This window comes from Bos indicus, chromosome 11 (assembly GCF_029378745.1).
Source record: "Bos indicus isolate NIAB-ARS_2022 breed Sahiwal x Tharparkar chromosome 11, NIAB-ARS_B.indTharparkar_mat_pri_1.0, whole genome shotgun sequence".
NCBI classification, from domain to species: domain Eukaryota; kingdom Metazoa; phylum Chordata; class Mammalia; order Artiodactyla; family Bovidae; genus Bos; species Bos indicus.
The window spans coordinates 24,172,937-24,188,841 of record NC_091770.1 but is presented as its reverse complement, the minus strand read 5'-3'; the positions used below and the strand labels follow the sequence as shown (position 1 = coordinate 24,188,841).

The following is a 15,905-nucleotide window of genomic DNA, read 5'->3' as shown; positions in this document are numbered from 1 at the left end:
TACAGATATACTGCACATCTATTATGTGCTATATGTAAATCTGTGCTTTATACACAGAAAGAGTGAACATTTTTTTGTCTCCCTCAAGCCCTCATGAACCAATGTTTTGTCCCTTTGGGGTCATATCATCTTTATAGATAATGCATGTTGCAGTGGCATTAGAAAATGAGCAGCATTTTAAAGTTTTTATTTATTTTTTATAATATTTATTTGTTGCCTCGTGCGGAATCTTTCACTGTGGCATGTGGATTCTCTAGTTGTGGCGCGCAAGCCCCCGAGCTTGCAGGCTTAGGTGCTCTGCCATGTGTGGGATCTTAATTCTCCCACCAGGGATGGAATCCACATTCCCTGCATTGCAAGGCAGATTCTTAACCACTGGACCACCAGGGAAGTCATTGAGCAGCATTTTTAAGCCGCAACATTGCCTAAGCGTGAAAGGATCAAGCTTTGGAACTAGGTAGACCTGAGATTGAATCCCTGCTCTGGCATTGACTAGCTGTGTCACATTGAGTGAGCTACTTAACTTCTCTCAGCCTGTTTTAGAGCTGAAATATGGCAATTGTTATTAAATGAGCATTAGTATCAGACCTGGAACAGAGTAACTGTTTAATACATATTAGTTATTAATGAATATTTCCAAATGAGTCTGCATTCCTTTACATTTTTTCAGTCATTTCATTATAAAAACAACACACACGTTTATAATATATTTAGGCATTAAGGAAAAATAAGTTATCTAATTCCATCTCTCCCCCTCTCCAAGCCCAACCCTCTACACTGTAAGGGAGAACCCACAGGAGGAAGAGCCTGTGGGGGTGGGTGCCTGGCTCAGTGGCTCAGTGGCCCAGTGGGAATGAACTCTCCCTGAGGGGCCTGAGGGGGACTCTGGGGCTGGGAAGGCAGACAGAGGTCCTGGCAGACAGATTCTCAGGGCAGCTATGCAGAGGCCACTGCCAAGGTCTGGTGGGAATTCCCCAAATGCCTGAAAGAAGTAGCCTGGAGAACTTTGCCGTTCTCTAGGAGAGTGATTCTCAAAATACGGTCCCTGAATTGACAGCGTTACTGTCCAGCGTTACTGGAGAATTTATTAAAGCTTTGAATGTTTGGGCCCCCACCCAGATCTACCGAATCAGAAACTGTGGGTTTAGAGCCCAATTTGTATTATAACAAGCCCTCTAGGTAATTCTGAGGCCTCTCAGGTTGGCGAACCATAGCTCTGGAACAAGCGTTCCCTCCCACAGTGTCCCCTGGAGGGCAGGCTTGCAAAAGGTTTACTAAGGAAGGGGCTGGCAGAATTCCTCTTAAGGAGAAACAGGGGTTGGAAATTTTGAAGGCTTTGAGCCAGAAGTCAGCGGTGAATGCTGGAACATTCCTCAGAGACCTCTACCGTGGCTGGATTCTGTTCAAAAGAAGCTGTTACCAAGAGTTTGGTTTAGAGATTGAGCTGAACACTATCACTGACAGAAATGTACAGGAGTGTGCCTGTGCTGAGAATCTTTTTCTGCAGAATATTACGTTTTTTTTCCCTACACAGAACTAGAATGTCAAGGCCATGCTAGCGCGTGGTTTTGGCAGAGTGTATGTTGTGTGTTTTGGCCTAAAGTGTTTCATGAGCCCAGGGTTAATTTTGTGCAGGTCAACCTGACCCAGTCAGAAGAATGTTCTAAGTGTATGTAATGTTAAGGTAGTTGAGCCAGTAATAGACTTTAATTCCTCTGCTTTGTTCTTAAAAAACAAAACAACACAGTTGGATATAAGTTGCTTTCTTTCCACCAGCTCTTAAACCTTGGGGAAGAAAGACTGGTCAGTTAGAAATTAGGCCAGGCTACATACAGCAGGAAGCCAAAAATGGCAGTCACTTAAACACATAAGGGTTTTTTTTATTTTCTCACATCAAAGTCTGGAGGTAAGCAGTTCAAGGCCCATCGTTAGCTGTCCTCAGTCATCTCATTCCACAGAGGAAGGAGGAAAGAGAGGGCAGAGGGAAAGAGGGCGGAAAACAAAAGGGGTTCAGCGCAGCCTTCACCGTGCCTCCCAGGAAGCCCCCACAGAACTCCCTCTTACACCTCACTGGCAGAGAAATAGTTCCAAAGGCGTCTGGGAAATGTAGTTTTTTTCCCAAAGGCAATGATTCCCAATGGTAAATCATGGTTCTGTTCCTAAGGAAGAAAGTGGACTGCATAGTGGGGCAAGCAGATCACAGCCTGTGCCCTACGTGAGACGGCATCTATGGATGTACAGGATCTTCTGGAGGCTGAGGAGAGAGCACTTTATATGCGCTGAGACTTGGCTGCAGCCTCGACATATCCCGAGACACAGTCCTGTTTCTCAGCTTCTTGCAGGATGTCAGCGAGGAGACTCCCGTACTGACCTGCGCTCCAAGAGCGTCTCCATCCATCGCCAAGGGGCTAGTGCCCGGTCTGGCCACTCCGTCACGTCATTCCCTGATAGCTTTGCTTGCAATGCTTGCATGCCCTCCTTCCTCCGTTTATGTGCCCTGGATCGTCCCTCTCCTTCCTCTGTGTCTTTCAGACAAATGAAGAAACCGAGGCTCAGGGAAGGTAAGCAACTTTCTTGGTTGCAGAGCTACATTGTAGAACTGTATGTCTCAGCGTCCCGACCTGTGTCCTGATGAGTACCTTCCTGCACTCCTTTTTTTCCTCCTAACTGAGCCTGATCCCTTAGAAAAAGCTGGGCTGGGAACTCTGCCAGGATTTCTGGAGAGCTTTCTTGGAATAACGGTGCATCTGACAAGAGAACGCTGTGTCTTTTCTGGTGTGCTGGTGGAGAGGTTGCAGTTAAACAAGTTCTTAGGGTGTGAGGGGCGTTAGTCCCGAGCAAAGTGTGTGAGGGACCTGGATGCAGTAGCAACAAGGGCAGAGGTGCTGAGAAACCTTTAGCTTCAGGGAGGGGCCCTCTGGGAGACCCCCTCGGCCAGTCCCACTGAAGGTTAAAGTCATCATCAGCCCTTTCCAACCCTATGTGCATACCCGCTCCGGATCCTTTCCTCACTGGAAGGACTCGCATCCCACAGCTTGCTGGATAGAATGGCTTGGGAGAAATCTGGAGCAATCGTGATTGTAAGGATTTCATTTCCTGGTGACTTGAGTCTTTGGGCCTGGAGACTGCTCAGAGTCTGAATAATCAAAGCCTTGGGCCTTGAGGGAGACTCAACAGAATTTTGCTTTAAAAATTACAATGTGTGACAAGAGGGGACTGGTTAAATGAATTCAGGTATGAAGGACTGTGCAGTAGTTAAAAAGAAACAGGGAAACAGGCATACAAAGATCTCTGAGATGTACTGTAAAGTGAAGAAAACAAGCTGTAGAATAAATGTTAAATTACAACAATAAAGAACTTTCTTCCAAATGCATATATGTAAAACTGTACCAAAAAGGTGCTTTGGGCTTCTAGGAAACCAGTAAGTGCCTTGAACCTTACAGGGTTGCTTTGAGTGTTAAATGAGATAAGATACAAATGTACTTTGCAAAAGTTAAAGTGTAAGGTAGAGGATACAAAACTATACTGTGCCATTGCATCCTTGCCCTTGCTTCCAAAGTGAAAGTGGAATAAGAAAGAAGGAGAAAATGGAGAACTTGTTACACTGTTCTCATCACTTCTCATGCATTGCTTGCATACATTACAACCCTATGAAGTAGGTATTGATATTATTGTCATCCCCACTTCAGTTGAGAAACCAAAGAACTTTTAAGATAATTTCCATGGTCATCCAGCTAGCAACTGACAGTCATAACTTCAGCCCACTTATGAAGTCATAACTTCAGCCCAGACTCCAGAGCGCTGTTGTCAGCTTTGATAACATGTTGCAGTACTGTGTTGTTGTTTAGCAGGGAAACCATGTCTGACTGTTTGCAACCCCATGGACTGTAGCCCACCTGGTTCCTCTGTCCATAGGATTTCCCAGGCAGGAATACAGGATTAGGTTGCTATTTTGTTCTCCAGGGTATCTTCCCCACCCTGGGATGAAACCCGTGTCTCCTGCATTGGTAGGCAGATTCTTTACTGCTGAGCTACAGGGAACCCATTAAAGTACTATGCTGCTGCTGCTGCTAAGTCGCTTCAGTCGTGTCTGACTCTGTGCGACCCCATAGACGGCAGCCCACCAGGCTCCCCGGTCCCTGGGATTCTCCAGGCAAGAACACTGGAGTGGGTTGCCATTTCCTTCTCCAATGAATGAAAGTGAAAAGTGAAAGTGAAGTCGCTCAGTCGTGTCCGACTCTTCGTGACCCCATGGACTGCAGCCCACCAGGCTCCTCCATCCATGGAATTTTCCAGGTAAGAGTACTGGAGTGGGGTGCCATCGCCTTCTCCGTTAAAGTACTATATCTATATCGAAATAAAGTTTACCATTCCCTTCTTGAGGCAGTTTTGAGGAAGTCAAGATTTGAACCTCCAAGAATGAGTATGTCAGACTGATTCTAACCCCTACTGAGTACTTACTGTAGGCTTACACCAGGCATAGGAATAACAGGAGTTAACATTTTCTGAGCATTTGCTGTGTGCAAGACACTTTCGTTTTGCAAGTATTAATTTAATGCAAATACTTTAGGCAGGACGGTACATTTAACAATTTAGAAACGTGCAGTGCCCAGAGTTTGAATAACTTGCCCAGTGCAAAGACGCTTAAAATCTGGCCTCTACCCTCAGGCCAATATGGGAGTAACAAATGATGAAACAGTGCACCAAATGCTGTAATGTGATCTTTACAAAGTTCCAAAGGGGCTCACAGAGGAGCAGCAGTCCCTGCAAGGAGAGGATGTGACATTTTATGTGGGATCCTGAAAGGTCAAAGTGAGCGAGATTAGAGCAGGGGTGACTGCACGTGGAAGCCCTTGGGAATGCATGAGTGAAGCCTCAATCTAAAATTCTGGGTCAGAACCAAGCCAGGTGCCCACTGCAGCGCCGGCAAAGATATGTGGTGACCGCTGTCTGTGGTTGCTCTTCTGCAGATTTCCCAACCTACAGAACAGCACATCCCAGCGGGGACGAGGGCTCAGCTTCTGCCCCCGGCTCGGGCCACAAAGAGTCCCTCCTCACCCTGGACTACGTGAGTGCAGGGGCAAACTGCGCCACAGGTAGGCTCAAATGGTAAGGGACCGTCTGGGAAGGCAGAGCGATGATTGGCGGATATGATAGGTAAAGGGATATCCGGATTGGTTGCCGCCTTCTCGGCTGTAGGACAGCCGGACAGAGAATCTTCGTCTAGAGAATTTTTCAGGTAAAAACGTCTGGAGCCTTTTCTTCCCGCTACAGACTCCAGTGGCGACTTCCCGTCAGGTGTACGTCACGTTACCTGTTTGGAAACCAGATGTCCCTTAAGAGAATTATCCATTCTCCACGCCGCGCGGTCAGAGGAGCTTCTGATTGGCTGCTGTGGGATGGGGCGGGCTAGACCGGAGCCCGGGCTGTCTGGCGAGAAGCCCGGCTTCCCCGCCCTCTCTCCAGTCCAGGGAGGATGGCGCCCCCAGGTGGTCTTTTGGAGCTGTTGCCTCCCGAAGTCCTTTATTGGCTTGCTTGGTTCCCAGAGCCTTTTTAACCTAGAAAGAGAAAGACCTAGATTGGAATAGATACCGCTAGGCTGTATGAGAGTGCAGACGCTCAGGGCTGACTTCTTGTGCTGGTTTCCAGCTTTACACTTAAGCCAGTTTCCTTTTTTTCCTGCCGGGGTCTCATCTATAAAATGGGCGTAATAATAATAACCTGCCTCAGAGGGTTACTGTGAAGTTTCAATTAATTGATATGCTTATAGGTCTCACAGTGGCAGGCACATAATAAGTACGTAATGAATGATAGCTGGTGGAGGTCTGTGAACTAGTTAGGAATAAGTGTTGTGGCGTTTAAAAGACTTGCCATTGATGGTCAGATTACTCTCTGTCTCTGTTTTTCATCTGTAAAGGAGACTAAACAATAGCACCTACTTAATGAAACTGTGGATTAATTGAGATAATACTGGTAAAAATACCTAACATATAGTAGTTTATAAATGTTGTCTATTATTATTATTCAACTATTATGATTACTCTTTCCCTTCTTCTGCCCAAAAGGTCACTTCAGCCTGAGTTGGCCCCTCTGAAAGAGGAATAGTAGTTTGCCTGGAATTAGAGTCTCTAAATCTGTGACACTCATATGTGTAAAGACCACACTTGGAAAATCTCTACATCCCAGTCCTGCCCATCATTTCCATCATTCTTTTAGGCACTGTCTTCTTAAGCCCCAGCTGGTATCTGAGAAGAATCATTAAAATCATTAACATTATAATCATTAACTCTTTGGTACAGAATTGGTTTGTCAGATTATTTTTTATCTTCAAAGTTGACTCAGGTGTTGAACAGTATTTTGAGGGTGGGGAACACAGAATGACACGTGCTGATGGAGTAAGATAAGGTGCCATGGGTCTGAAAGCGAAGGACCTAAGTCAGCATATATCCTAGGGTGAGCCTGTGATGGACCAGTGATGGTGAAGTGTGTGGTAGTTCAGGGAAGCCTGGAATCCTTGTGAGTCATGGGAAGAACACTGGACTGGGGCTCAGAGATTTGAACTCTGAGTATAACTTCATCTCTCTGGTTGTGTGACTTTGGACAAGGCACTTAATATTTTCTGAGGATTGGCTTTATAGTTAGTAAAATAAAATTGAATTTTCTTGCTTGGTGCCTGGCACATAACAAGAAATCTATGAACACTAGTTATTGTTGTTTTTATTGTTATTAATTCACCTTCAAAAATATGTTAAGGATTATGGGAGAATGGGATATATTAAGTTTTTTTAAAATTATTTTAATGATTATTATTATTGGCTAGGCCACAGAGCATGTGGGATCTTAGTTGCCTGACCAGGGATTGAACCCATGTACTCTGCAGTGGAAGCACAGAGTCTTAACTACTCGGGAAATCCTATTAAGTTTTTGTCTTCCAAGAATCAGGGGTACCTGAGATCACCAGTCAAGCAAGGGTGGTTTACCTTTCTTTTTCCACTTCCTCCTTGTTATTTTTCTTCTGTCGCTATTAAAAAATCTAGCTAGCAGGGGAAGTCAAATAAGTACCCCAGTATAATGAGGTCTTCATAATTCCTTAGATGCCTCCCTCCCCTACTATAAAACTGACCACGCCCCATCAGCTGCCTCAGATACTCCCTTCCCTTTTGGCTTAGAAGATGGGGCTCTATCTAGAGCTTAGGGCCTGTACATGGTGGTCTCCATGTACCTCGGCAGCCCCAGAGCCCTGGGGCTCCTCTTCGGATGAGGGAAGCCCAAGAGTTGAGGTGGTACTTCTGGGAGCAGGTAGTATGGGAGGGGTGGGTAGGACAGTGACATCCTTTCTAGTTATACAACATTCCTTTTTTTGTGTGATTACTATATTCAGTTTACTCTGGGATGCTATATCTCTCCCATTCTGAACATGTATGTAGAGCTGTTTCTCAGTTTAAAAGACAAAAGAGAATAGTGGGAAAATCTGGGGATTTTTGTGTTGGGCAGACTTCCACTTGAATCTAGTCCTTTACTGTATGATCTTAGAGGAGTTGCTTATGTTCATAGTTTTCTTTTTTATCCAGTGAGGGGTAATCAGAATACTACTCAGCAGCAAAAATGAATGAAGTGTTGACAGATGGAATAACATGGATGAATCTCAAAATAATCATGCTGAGTATAAGATGGCAGCCCCGAATAGTATACACTGTATGATCTTGTTTGTGTAAAATTCTAGAAAATGCACACTAGTCTATAGCATCAGAAAGCAAACCAGTGGTGTGAACTGGAAAGGAGTGGAGCAAAGATAATAAAGGGTGCAAGGAAACTTGTGGAGGAGGGTTTTATAGGCAGGTATGCGTATCAAAACCTACTAAGTCACACACTTTAAGTGCAGTTTGTTGTATGTCAATTCCTCAATAAACATCAAAATGAGGATAGTAAAGCTTATTCATAAATAGTTTTGATGTTTTAGTGAAAAAAGCATGCTAAAGTGCCAAGAATACCACAAGCAATCAATAATGGGTTTTTCTATTCTCCTTCATTTTCACATATTTTAAAAAACAATAACAAAACATTAGCTTTAGCATCATATGTTTATATGACAAAGGCCTATAAGTGAGCACCAACACTTTAAGTATTGTTAAAGGCTACAATTTTTTCCTGCTTTTTTTGGGATCATGGATATTATATATATATATTAAGGATTATATATATATATAATATATATATTTATTTAAGGATAATATCTTTATATAAAGATAAATATATATAAATATATATATGTTAAGGATTAAATGAGACAATCATGAGAGGAACTTTGAGCAGTGCTGGGCATGTAGAAACATTTTTTTGTTTTTTTAACTATTATTAATCATTATTACAAATTTGATGGTTAGCACATAACGAGTGATCACTAAATACTGGTTGTAATTACAATTATTTTGTTTCTGGATTGGATGGACAGGAAAGACTTGCTAGAAGATCACTGAAGTTAATTTCAAAAAAGGTTTGCCTTTCCTGAGACTCCTTGATGATGCTGAAGTTTTGTGCTCAGTTGCTCAGTCTTGTCCAATTCTTGGAGACCCCAGAGACTATAGCCCACCAGGCTCCTCTGTACATGGGATTTTCCAGGCAAGAATATTGGAGTGGGTAGCCATTTCCTTTGTATTTGGTGACAAATCATGACAGGAACCATCTGGAAGAAATGTAATTAATGTCCTTTTCAGCAATATAATTACTCATCATGACTGTTAATAAGATAATATTGAAGGTTTCTGATTTATTAATGGTGATCAGTGATTTAGTTGGGAAAAAGTGGTTCCTAGTCCTAATGAAGTGATATTAACTTTTGGGAAATAAATCTTTGCATTATATACAAGCAGCTCCTGAGAAACTTGTCAAAATGGAGATTTGTGAGGTTTCCCTATGAAGATTTTGACTTGGTAACTCTGGGATGGGCTAGGAATTTGTATTTTATTATGCACACCCAGTTAGTTTTGATACAGATAGGCTGTAGACCGTTCTGTGTGAAGCAATTGAGAAAACATTTGGGACCTTGGACAGCTCCTGGTGATGCTAGCTCAAGATTTTCAGGACACAGGACAGCTCCTAGCATCTCTGGCTGCATACACAGTGGGAGATGAACTTCAGTTCTCTATGGGGCTTGCCCATTTTCCTAGAGAATTGAAAAACCCAGGGTCTCTTAAGTCTGCACTTTGGGAAATGAAACGTTTTGACCCCTGGTGGCAAATAAGGGGATGAGGTACACGGTATACCCTGTAGAAGAAAATATTGTAAGTCCTTAACTTGGAAATTTTGGGGCAATGGGGGCACACGTAGCCTCCAGAGAATCTGAGACTCTTTTGAGCTTGTATGCAAAATTGTAAGGAGGATTGTGGACATATATTAATATTTTAGTGGATTAGGAAACTAACTTTGTCTCCGTTTGAGGATGGAAATATTCTGGACCAACTAATTTGTGTACATTTATATACCACTTATGTACTTTGATAGACCTCTTAAGATTTGTGTGAGTGACAAGAGAATTTTAAGTTCCTCCTTGTTGTTCAAGTACTAGCAGCTATCTATATCACATTAACTATGACAACATCAGTAAAAACAAGCATGCAAACAATTCTTGAAGGCACCCAACTCTGATATCTCAAGTCGTAACTTGAAGTACTCTCAAGTGTTGTGATGGAGATCTGTTAAAGTTGGTACAGAATTGGATATATCTCATCTTGGCTAATCTGGAAACTTCGTATTACTTAAATACTATCTTACTATAGATTAATGTGGGAAATTAGGTCATTTGGGTGATTAAGAAGGCTTTTCCCCCTATATATCATTTGATCTTTAAATGTTCTTATGCTTGATGGCTTTACACGTATACAAGTCATTGGCTATGGAGTATTGAGTTAGCTATTATTTGCAGACAAGGTGATGGCTATTAATAGAATTTCACTTAAAATACATCCCCAAAGTTAACCCTTAATAGTCGGCAAACCATCTCACATTCATCATCTGTGACCTATTTGGTGGTAGTCTGTAGTTTAATATTCTAATATATGTAAAGAGAAAGTCATTCTCTCAAAGGCCTAGTTGATTTGAATCATCTGTCCTGAAAGGTGCTGTTTTTTTGACTATGGAGAAGATGCTCTTGAGTCAGTGCCAATAAGATGAGAGCTACTCCAGTGGGAGAGAGGAGGCAGAGCTATGAGGATGCTCATCAGATCCTCAGAGACTAAGGGCATTTGAGGGGGCAGCTTGTGTCCATGACTCTGACATTTTTCTTTCTCTGAGGAGTAATGAGATAGAAATTATTGACTGAAGGCTCTTGGCAGCTCAGCAAACCTTCTGAACTATCTGTGCTAATTTTGGAGTAAAGATAACCCAGATAGTTTCTTTTTTTGGCTTCTGTGACACCAGCTTCTCAGGTTTGATTTGTTACCTCCAGTCTCACTGAATGCTCCCTTTTAATCTCTTAACTGGCTGTGTATTCTTTGCTTGACCTCCAGTTCTTTCCTGGGTCCTTTTCTCTAGCTATGCTGTCTCCCTGGTGGATTTCATTTAGTTCCATTATGGTAATACCATCTGCATGCAGATGACTCCAAAATGTTAGTCTCCAGTCTTGACCTTTCCTTGAGCTGTAGGCTCATAAATCAAACTGCCTGCTTGATGTCATCCTGCCTCCCTGACTTGGATATCTAATGGCATATTAAATGTAACAGGCCCACACTATACTCTTTGTTCTCATCTTTCCCCTCTCTCTAAACTGTTCTTCTCCAAGTTTCTTCCTTGAAAAATGGTATCACCTCTTCCCAGTTTTTAAAGATAAAAACCTGGGGGTTGTTCCACTCTTTTCCTCACTTGCCACATCCAGTCAGTAAGTTCCATCTCCAGGATACATCTCCAGTATATTCACTTTCCGTTTCTACAACTATCACCTTCAGGTTAAACAATCAATATCTCTCATCTGGGCCATTTCAGTGGTCTTTTAACTAGCCCCTCAGCTTTCATTTTTGTTCTACTCTAATCCTTTCTCTGAACAGCATCCAAAATAAATGATAAATTGAATCATATCATCTCCCTTCTTAATACTCACCAATGACTTCTCATTGAATTTAGTATACAATTCAGACTTCCTTCTTTCCATGGCCTTTAAAACCCTACATGATGCCATCATGTCCATTTCCCTAACTCACGTCCTTATATTCTCTCTTGCTTCCTCTGCTCCAGCCACATCATCTCCTTTTAATTCCTTAAATACAGCAAGTTTATCCCTACCTCAAAGCCTTGACACTTATTTTTTCTTTCTGGAACACTCATATTCAAGAACTGCCCATGACTGTCTCCTTCTCAATATCTAGGCTTCAGCTCCAATGTTATTTTCACAGAGAGATCGTTTATTCGTGACAGAGAGATCATTCACTTATTTTTCCTTCAGTCACTATCTCTCTGGTCTCCTGGCTTCATTTTCTTAGTATTTATCATGTACTGGGTACAAATTTTATGTAACATATTCAGATAAGCAAAAAAGTGGTAACTTACTGGCTTTTATTGGATTCCCTGGTGGCTCAGATGGTAAAGAATTTGCCTGCAATGCACGAGACCTGGGTTCAATCCCTGGGTTGGGAAGATCCCCTGGAGGAGGGCATGGCAACCCACTCCAGTATTCTTGCCTGGGGAATCCCATGGACAGAGGAGCCTGGTGGACTATAGTCCATGGGGTCGCAAAGACTCAGACACGACTGAGCAATTAAGTACTGCACTGCACAGTAATAATCATAGTAAGCTAACTACTGTCACAGACAACCTTAAATTTCAATGGCTTAACCCAATAAAGTTGATTCCTGTGCATGGCACAGTCCCATGTAGGGTGGGAGATTATGGGAGTGGGGATCGGGGAAGGGGTATCTGATCTTGTCCACTTTGATCTCTTTGGAGTGGCTGAAGGCTTCTGTCTCTGCTGCCATCAGTCACTGAGCTTGTCATGCTACTATGTCGTTTAGTCTGTCCATCCCGGTCACCTAGCATCCTTTTTGTCCAAGGCAAGTTGCCTCTCCTGGTCCATCAGTGCTCTCTCAAACAGCTCTGTACCTTTCCTGAGATTAGGGAAAACCTTCTGATGCTCTCCTGCACCATTCTGTGCTGAAGGAGCCTGGTGGGTATGGTGGTGAGGGGCGGCAGGTGGAGGGCAGCTGTACTGATTTTTTTCTTCTTGAGCACACCAGCCTCCATTCTGTTCTGCCAGGGACATTCCCCTCTGTGTGAGACATTTCTTGAAGTTTTAAGAAATTCTCTACTCTTATTCCTGATGCTAAATTAGGGGGCTTCATCAACACCCAACTGAAATTTCTTTTCTGAGAGGGATCGGGAGGAAGGGCCTCTATCTCAGGAACCATCACCAACAATTTTCTCTCTAGCTTTTGTGTACCAATTTTGAAGCTCTTCCCTTCAAGTCCAAAAAGCTTTTGATCTCTCTATGTGGCAAGAAGACTGACCATCTCAACTCTTCTCTTTCCAAACAGTGTTTACAAATAAACTCTATGCCCTCTTCTTCCAGGCTTTGTCTTCTTGCCATGCAAAGCCAAGCGTTTTGAAATGAAACAAAGCAAGACAATATAATACAAAGCTTTCTTCAAACATCTTGATTTTCAATACTATTGTCTCTTCTATGTACAAAAAAAAAAAAAAAAATCTACATGTACACTCAAAGCCACTGAGAACAGTGCCAGTACAAAGGGATAGCTGCTTCCTAAAGGACATAAGGAAGCAAAGGGTGGAGTTGAGTTGGGGTTGGCTGTGGAAACCTCAGTGAAGGTCTCAAAACACTACTTACCGCTACCTCTTGTTGTGTATGAGCTCTCTTCCCCTCAAGAAAATATCTCCGTTGAGAGCAAAGACCTTGACAATCTTGTTTACGTGGGGCCTAAAACTGCTTGTGCGAAGCAAATATTTGTTACCTAAGCAATTTGGCTCCAATTGGAAAGTGGTAATGCACCTCTTACAAGGCAAGAGACCTGGGTTCAATGCCTGTGTTGGGAAGATCCCCTGGAGAAGGAAATGACAACCCCCTCCAGTATTATTGCCTGGAGAATTCCACGGACAGAGAAGCCTAGAGGGCTACAGTCTGTGGTTGCAAAGAGTCAGACACCACTGAGTGACTAATAAGCAATTTACTATGATTAATTAATATTTGTTGAATGAATGGAAAAAAAGGCTTTGGTATTTTTCTGAGCTTCAGTTTAGGTTAGAACTTCTGTCCACCCATCTCTTCTTTTTTCTGTACTCCTTAAAATGATTTGAATGACCTTGAATTTCCAATCTGACATGGGAGGAGGAGCTCTTAGCAGACCCTGTCTTTAGATTCAGTCATATAAATACTCCATAAATTGAATTCATGTCCTTTTCTGAACCACAGTTAGCAGGGGGGGCAGATGGATTGCTCATATAGACCTTAAGAGGGTCCCTTCTAATGATAAGAACTGAAACAAAATGAGGTTTTTTTATCCAAAAGTTAATGTAATTTAAGAAGATAGAATTAAAATATACCCATGCATTATTCTGTAACATTTTCTTCACATTATTTTAACTTCTGCAGCATGAAAATAGTTTGGGCATGGCAGTCATCTTACACAGATCAGAATGACTTAATAAAATGCCATTATGTATCATTTAAAGGAAGTAAGCGCTTTACAAAGTTTGGAGGGAGAAAAAGGAACGAAATCGACTTCTTTTGAGGCTAAGATTTCACTCCCTAGTCACAAGCAGACCCTAATATGCAACTCTCCCTTCTTCTCCAAGGCCCGCCTCCTAAAGGGCCTTACACGTGTCCAGCCTTCCCAGGCCAGCCAGCCATTGCCATTTCTCCATCACCTTGGCCATGCGATTCCCTCATCCATTCTTCTACTCTAGGACTCAGCCTCAATTCCACCTGCTCTTTGATACCCTACTTCTTCCTCCCCATCAGAGTTAACTGTTCTTTTTCCAATAGCATGCTTTTTATACCTCTGTTTAACATGTATTTCATTATTCCTTGAGTTCCAGTAGGTCAGGACCATGTGGTTCTCTCTTACTGCCTGCAAGCCTTTTGAAGACACTCCATTCACCGTGCTCCCTACAGCACTGTGCACTCCACAGGTGCTTGGTTATTAATGCTGTCACTGAACTGATGCTTAGCTGTCACATTCCAGGCACTGTCTAGGCCCCTTATATAGCTAGATAGACAAAGTTCTCTATTTGTGACTAAACAAAAGTCAATTTTTTTCCCTTTTCCATTTTTTTTTGCAACTATCTTTTTTTAAAAAAAACTTTTTATTTTGTATTGGGGTATAGCTGATTAACAAACAATGTTGCGATAATTTCAGGTGAATAGGATAACAGGGTAACTCCACTCTACCATGTTGTCAGAAGGATCAAATGAGATGGAATGTACAGCATGGTGGCTGGTAAGTAGTAACCAATCAATCAGATCAGATCAGTTGCTCAGTCGTGTCCGACTCTTTGCGACCCCATGAATCGCAGCGCGCCAGGCCTCCCTGTCCAGCACCAACTCCCGGAGTTCACTGCAAAGGCTATTATTTTTTTTACTTACAAAAACTTTTTATGTTATGTTGAAGTATAGCAGATTCATAATGTTGTGATAGTTTCAGGTGGACAGCAAAGAAACTCAGTCATACACAAACATGTATCCATTCTCTCCCAAAATCCCCTCTCAACCAGGCTGCCACTTGACACTGAGCAGAGTTCCCTAAGCCATACCGTAGGTCCTTGTTGGTTACCCATTTAAAGTATAGCACTGTGTACATGTCCATCCCCAATTCCCTGACTGTCCCGTCCCTCCATCTTTCCCCACAGCAACCATGAGTTTCTTCTCTAAGCCTGTGAGTCTCTTTCTGTTTTGTAAGTTCATTTATATCATTTTTACAAAAGTCAATTTTGCATCATTATTTTCAATTAGACAGGTTTTACTTCAGTAGTATAAGATATGTTTTTTTTTTTTCTTTTTTCTTCTTTAAATTTTATATGCTGGACTTACACAGATGACTTTACTTTTTGATTATATGTCATCCCTAGATATATCTGGGGCTTCTCAGGTGGCACTTGTGGTAAAGAATCCGCTTGCCAATACAGCAGACTCAAGAGACACGGGTTTGATCCCTGGGTCAGGAAGATCCCCTGGAGAAGGAAATGGCTACCCACCCCAGTATTCTTGCCTGGAGAATCCCATGGACAGAGGAGTCTGGTCCTCTGAGCTATAGTCCAGGAGGTCACAAAGAGTTGGAAATGCAGAGCAAATTTCTGCCCTGTACTCACTGTTCAGAAATGAGGTGAATCCTTTATGCACATGAACACATAGAGACACTTCTTCCAATTTGGTGGAAGAGGGTAGGGGTGTAAATTTGCATCTGTGTTCACCTGCTATCTTAGTTTGAATTGCTTTATCAGGCAGCGTCCCTTTGGTTATTCATTGGTTACATATTTATTGAATACCTTCTATGTATAATACTCTTCTTATTTTCTATATTTGCTCTTGGCATAATCTAGCATGAACCATCCACTTTTGAAGGGATTAATTTCTTGCCAAATACAGCCATACATCGACTATGTCAACTTCTTAATTAAGGAATTGCCAGTTGCTAAAAAGGACAATCCTTGAAATCTCAGTGGTTGAACCAATAGGAGTTATTCACATAAGCACACTTCAGTACAGGTATTTTGTGTAGTGGTTCAGGGACCCAGGCTCTTTCCATTTTGCGGCTCTGCTATTTCTTTGGGTTTCAGAGTCCTTTGCCATGAGGGCAGGGCAGAAGCTGTGTAGAATATTTTTATAGGCCAGGTCTCATGGGTGGCTCTGGTGGTTAAGAATCTGCCTGCCAGTGCAGGAGATGCAAGGGGATTAGATCCCTGGGTCG

The 15,905-nt window shown here is 42.5% G+C and overlaps 1 long non-coding RNA gene across 1 annotated transcript in view; it reads left to right on the top strand.

Annotated features, from left to right (window-relative positions):
* Positions 1 to 5,162: 5,162 nt before the first annotated feature.
* The window catches only part of LOC139185750 (uncharacterized), a 144,082-nt gene continuing 133,339 nt past the window's right edge, over positions 5,163 to 15,905 (top strand). Inside the window, exon 1 of the long non-coding RNA XR_011569223.1 lies at positions 5,163 to 5,239. This is a non-coding gene — a long non-coding RNA (uncharacterized lncRNA). The remainder of the gene's footprint in view (positions 5,240 to 15,905) is intronic.